The following is a 6,861-nucleotide window of genomic DNA, read 5'->3' on the forward strand; positions in this document are numbered from 1 at the left end:
TTTGAAAAATAAATAAGATTGACCAACCCTTTGCAAACCTGACTAAAATGAAGAAAGAAAAAACCCAAATCAGTAAAACCAGAAATGCAATAGAGGAGATAACAACAAACACCACGGAAATCCAGGAGATCATCAGAGACTACTTTGAGAGCCTGTACTCTAATAAACTTGAAAAATTTGGAGAAATGGGCAGATTTCTAGATACTTACGACCATCCAAAACTGAACCAAGAGGATGTCGATCACCTGACTAGATCTATAACACAAAACGAAATTGAAGCAGCAATCAAGAGTCTCCCTAAAATGAAATGTCCAGGACTGATGGATTCTCTGTTAAATTCTATCAGACATTTAAAGAACTAATACCAACCTTCCTTAAATTGTTCCATGAAATAGAAAGGGAAGGAACACTGCCTAACTCGTTTTATGAAGCCAGTATTACTCTCATCCCAAAATCAGACAAAGACACCTCCAAAAAGGAGAACTATAGGCCAATTTTGTTAGTGAATATCGATGCAAAAATCCTCAATAAAATAATGGCAAACCGAATCTAACAACACATCAGAAAGATCATACACCATGATCAAGTTGGCTTCATCCCAGGGATGCAGGAGTGGTTCAACATATGAAAATCAATAAATGTAATAAACCACATTAACAGAAGCAAAGCCAAATCCACCTGATCATCTCAATAGATGCAGAAAAAGCCATTGATAAGATCCAATACCATTTCATGATAAAAGCTCTCAGAAAACTAGGAATAGAAGGAAAGTACCTGAACATTATAAAAGCTATATATGACAAATCTACAGCCAGTTCCTAAAATCAGGAACGAGACAAGGGTGCCCACTATCCCCACTCCTATTCAACATAGTACTTGAATTCCTAGCCAGAGCAATTAGGCAAGAAGAAGGAATAAAAGGAATACAAATAGGTAAAGAAACTGTCAAAACATCCCTGTTTGCAAATGATATGATCCTATACCTTAAAGACCCAAAAAACTCTACCCAAAAACTCTTAGACACCATATACAGGTATAGCAAGGTGGCAGGATACAAAATCAACTTACAAAAATCATTAGCTTTTCTATACACCAACAACGAACAAACTGAGAAGGAATATATTGAAACAATTTCGTTTACAATAGCCTCAAAAAAACTCAAATACCTAGGAGTAAATTAACAAAAGATGTGAATGACCTCTACAAGGAGAATTACAAACTCCTGAAGAAAGAGATCGAGGAAGACTACAGAAGATGGAAAGATCTCCCGTGCTCATGGATTGGTAGAATCAACATAATAAAAATGGCTATACTACCAAAAGCAATCCACATGTTTAATGCAACTCCCATCAAAATCCCATTGACTTTCATCACAGAGATTGAAAAATCTACCCTGAAGTTCATTTGGAAACACAAGAGACCGTGAATAGCCAAGGCAATACTCAGCAAAAAGAGCAATGCTGACAGCATCACAATACCCAACTTCAAACTATATTACAAAGCAATAGCAATAAAAACAGCATGGTACTGGCACAAAAACAAACATGAAGAGCAGTGGAACAGAATAGAGGACCCGGATATGAATTCACACTATACCCACCTCATTTTTGAGAAAGAGGCCAAAAATATGTGGTGGAGAAAAGATAGCCTTTTCAACAAATGTTGTTGGGGAAAGTGTTTCTCCATCTGCAAGAAACTGAAATTAGATCCATGTCTATCACCCTGTACTAGTATCAACTCAAAATGGATAAAGGACCTTAATATCAGACCCTAAACACTGAAGTTAGTACAGGAAGGATCAGGAAATACTCTGGAACTAATAGGTATAGGCAAGGACTTCCTCAATAGAACCCCAACAGCCCAGCAACTAAGAGAAAGAATAGACAAATAGAACTTCATAAAATTAAAAAGCTCTGCACAACAAAAGAAATGGTCTCTAAACTGAAGAGACCACCCACAGAGTGGGAGAAAATATTTGCTAGCTCTACATCAGGCAAAGGACTGATAACCAGAACATACAGGGAACTTAAGAAACAGAACTCTCCCAAAATCAATGAACCAATTAAGAAATGGGCAACTGAACTAAATAGAACTTTATTAAAAGAAGAAATTCAAATGGCCAAAAAACACATGAAAAAATGCTCACCATCTCTAGCCATAAAGGAAATGCAAATCAAAACCAAACTAAGATTCCGCCTCATCCCTGTTAGAATAGCCTTCATCAAAAACACCACCACCAACAGGTGTTGGCAAGGAAGTGGGGAAAAAGGAACCCTCGTACACTGCTGGTGGGAATGCAAGCTGGTGCAACCACTCTGGAAAAAAATTTGGAGACTTCTTAAAAATCTAAACACAGACCTGCCATATGATCCAGCAATCCCACTCCTGGGGATATACCTGAAGGAATGCCACAGAGGTTACTCCAAAGGCACCTGCACACCCATGTTTCTTGCGGCACTATTCACAATAGCCAAGTTATGGAAACAACCAAGATGCCCCACCACTGACAAATGGATCAAGAAAATGTGGTATTTATACACAATGGAATTTTACTAGCCATGAAGAAGAATGAAGTCTTATCATTTGCAGGTAAATGGATGGAACTGGAGAACATCATTCTGAGCGAGGCTAGACAGACTCAGAAGACCAAAAATCATATGTTCTCCCTCATATGTGGACTTTAGATGTAGGGCAAATGCAGCAATGTGGTTGGACTTGGATCACATGACAATGGGAAAGCACATATGGGAGATATAGGAATAGGTGGAAAACCCAAAACATGAAAGTGTTTGATATCCCCACTCCAGAGGAGCTAATACAGAAACCTTAAATCAACAGAGGTCAACCTGAGAAAGGAATCAGGAACCAGTGTAAAGATCAGTTAGAGATGAAATAACCTGGGTTGTAACACATGTGTACATAAAGCAATGCTAGGAATCTCTCTGTATAGCTGTCCTTATGTCAGCTAGCAAAGACGCCATGTCTTTCTTATTATTGTTTATGTCTACTCTTCAACAGAACTGGAGAAAAGCACAGAAAAGGTGCTGCCTGGAAGGAGGGGGAGAAGGTGGGGCCGGGGAGTAGGGGGGAGAAATAAACAATATACGCACATGTGAATAAATGAATAATAAAAAAAGAAAAGAAGCCACTTTGTGTTCCATTCATGAAAAATCATTGTACACATAAGGATTTGAGGAGTTAAAGGTAAAACATCACATTGTAGGAGTTATAAGTTCAAGAGAACTTTTATAAAATGTGGTGATGACTCTTAACAATGCAATAACAATGCTCACATAAATCACTAAAACATTAGAATGTAGGTATTCTAATTGCAATGAAATTATAGATATGAGAAGTACTAGATCTGGTGTTTAGCCTAGTTTCACCTCTCTGTAATGTAAACATATTTCAAAACATTTTAAATTTTTTAACTTAACTTTTAATCAGTAAATATTTAAAAAGTAATGACAATAATAGACTCAGAAATAAACCCAAACATTTAGAACTTTTTATGTTTGACAAATTTGCCAGAAACGTACATTGGAGGAAAGACAGTCTGTTCAACAAATGGTGTTGGAAAACTGGATATTTATATATAGAATTCAGGAACTAGATGCCTGTCACCTGGTACCAAAATGAATTCAAAATGCCTCAAGTTACTGTCTGCATATGTGGAATTATCAGTTATATCGCCTGGTATTGTTGATGTATGCAAGTCAAATATAAAGTTCACACACACACACACATTAAAGGAGAATATGCCATTCTGAAAGGACTAGTCATGTAATATTGAAGGACTATAAGGACAGTCATTCCTTGGCATGGGCACTGTCAGTTGCACAAGTTGGTTATGCATGTCATTGATTTAGCACTGATTCCTTGCCAGACATTGAAGACCTAATCACCTTGTTTCTGGGCTTACAACTCACTTTTTGAACTTGTATAATAACATAATTTCTAAATTCTGGCAGATTGGTCAAGCAATAAGAGTACCTGCCTAGCAAGTATGTGCCCTGAGTTCAAGTTCCAGTGCTGCAAAAAGAAAAACAATAATATTATTAATTGCTAAGATCACATCAGAACAGAAATGGTACGTATTGGTATGTTATACATTCAAATCACCAATTAAAATGTTTTTATGATTTTTAAGTTTAAATAGTCATGATAGCTGGGCACCATTGGTCTCTCCTGTAATCCTAGCTGTTTGGGAGGCAGATACCAGAAAGATCAGAGTTCAAAGCCAGTGGGGGTAAATAGCAGTGAGACACTTTCTTGAAATACTCAATACCAAACAGCACCTGTGAAGGGCTCAAATGGTACAGTGTGTGTGTAGCAAACATGAGATCCCAAGTTCAATCTCCACTACCACCAACAAAATCCCAGTAACAATAGAACTGCAATGGGATCCTGCTCTACCATCTATGAACCAGCCTCTATGCCCACAACCAATGAACCAAAAATAGAAATTGCACTGTATATAATTGTGTACTGTTCATCCTGAAAGAGTGATGGACTTACATGGTTTATAGGAAAATGGGTGGAGCTAGAGATCCACCAGTCTCAGAAGGACAAATGTCATAGCATGTTTTGTATCATGTGCGTAATCCAGAACTTTTACATGAATGTACAAGGGGGCCTCTTTTGGATGGAAACCATTGGGAAAGGGGAAGAGAAAGGGGAATTTCATGAGAGGGTAAATAGGACACAGTGCATTATATGTATTCAGGAAAATAGCGCAACAAAGCCCATCAATAATTCTAAAAGACAGGGAGGAAGGGGGGATGGGAAGAAAGAGTAATAGAAGGGGTGAAAATTATGAAAGTACTTTATGGGATTGTATGGTAATAGCACAATGAACCCTCCTTACATAAAAAACTCAAGCAGAAAACCTCATATGATGTGTAGATGATATATGTTAAGAAACAAAACAGAAGGAATGATAAACCCAACTGAGGACTGGAGGTGTGACTCAAGCAATAGAAGCCTAACTAGCAGCAGAAGGAAAATATAATTTGTTCCTTTACAGCTCGTTAGAACCCAGTTCATTTTTGGTAGCACATTTTTTTCCCAAGGTACACTTTAACACTTGAGCTATTCCTCCAAAACCACAAACTTCATAAAAATAATGATTTGAAAGGACAGCATAATATGTTCAGGACATATGCCAAGAAGCAGGCGCCTGGTCTGGAAAGTCTGGACTGGTTCATCTAAATGCAATTATACCCAAGGCGGGGCCAGGTTCGCCTAAGGGGAGGAAGCCTGTGTTAGGGGAAGCAGTGAGTGTAACTGTCCAGGAAGTGACCTGTGAACTCAGCAGTCAATGTCCCTTAGAGAACTCTCACAGGCCACAAACCAGATGAGTGTCTGTTGCAATATGCAGAGAAGCTGTAAAAACTAATTAATGTGAGCAAGCCTCCAGGTCTCCCAAGTGCCTTCATGGCACTTTGTCATGAAGCATGACAAAGTTCAAACTCAAAAAACTACAAAACTACAAAAAACCTTAAAGTAAAAATCATTGCAAATTTGTTATTCAATGCCAGTACTTTCAACTTCCTGTTGTAGCAGGAAAAGATACCCACAAAATACTCACTATCATAATTTTAGTCTAATCACAAAATCATCTTACAAGGCCTCCTTACTTAATGAAGTTTATTTTACCCTTTCTTTGCTCTCTTCCTTCCTCCTGCTGGGCAATTCACAATATGCCTCCAGCCACCTGCTGGACCACCATGTCCTCATCTCCCTTCCCTGGAAGGACAGAAGGAGACTTTGAGGACAAAACATGCACTTCTAGGGCTGGTGCCAGTAGGCAGGAAAGACCCAGAAGCCAATAACTCCTGCGTTTTCATTTCCCTGATTTGTTATCAAGAGGAGACCATGAAGAGGAATTTTTGGACACTTAGCTTTAATCACTAAGAACAATATTGCCTGGTTTTCACCTCTTGAGTTTTGCCTCATTACTACGGCTATGCATATGTCATTACTATTATGCTGGAAAACATTTTTGTTTCCTTTGCCTTAATCCCTTGTACATATGGTGAAAGGTAAAGGTTGTACCTTTACCCTGCTTCCTTGGTCATTCCTCTGCCTGTGGGGTTGTGGGTTCAGGTTCTTTCAAGTTTTTCTTCTGATGTTGAGAATCTTTTTCTATATTATTGCAACACTGGAGTTTGAACTCAGGGTCTCATGCTTGCTAGGCAGGTGCTCTTACAGCTTGAGCCACTCTGCCTGAATTTTTTAATCTGATTTTATGTGGTTTGGCAGCTCTGGTATTGATCTAATTCATTTCCTTTTGCGCAGTTAGAGCCACAGGACATTTCTGTGTGACTACATCCTATGTATACTGATTACCTCTGGAATTGATCATTTTTCCCACATGGGCTTTTATAGACTATGAAAATTGTTTCTCTCTTTATGTCTGTCTTTCCTCCTTCCTTTCTTCTCTCTTTTTATGCTATATGCAAGTTTTCTCTTTTTATTTCAAATCCAGATTTCATAGTATATAAAACAAAATCATGAATTGGCTTTAAAGTGTGAGGCTATGAATCACTCAAGTGTTCATGGGTCAAACCACAGCATAGACACCGTTGGTTTCCTCTGTCAAATACTGAGGCAATTGTGACACAGCAGCCACACCTGCAAGGCCTCTAGGGGCAGCACATGAGGTCTTCGATGTACAGTGAAAATTATTTGCCTCTGAATGTATTACCCCTTTCCTCCCTCCCTTCTCCTGTCTTGGATTATTTTATGTTTGTTTGTTTCTTTTTGGTGGTACTGGGACTTGAACTCAGGGCTTTGCTTTTTATACATAGGTGCTTTACTACTTAAGCCACACGAGCAGCATCTTCCTGTATCTTTATG

General features: G+C 38.5%; 1 non-coding gene across 1 annotated transcript; it reads right to left on the minus strand.

Annotated features, from left to right (window-relative positions):
- Positions 1 to 6,530: 6,530 nt before the first annotated feature.
- LOC141417139 (small nucleolar RNA SNORA17) lies at positions 6,531 to 6,658 on the minus strand. Its single transcript, XR_012441745.1, has one exon. It is a non-coding gene; the product is annotated as a small nucleolar RNA SNORA17 (small nucleolar RNA).
- Between the last annotated feature and the right edge of the window lie 203 nt (positions 6,659 to 6,861).

Source organism: Castor canadensis, chromosome 14, assembly GCF_047511655.1.
Source record: "Castor canadensis chromosome 14, mCasCan1.hap1v2, whole genome shotgun sequence".
NCBI lineage: Eukaryota > Metazoa > Chordata > Mammalia > Rodentia > Castoridae > Castor > Castor canadensis.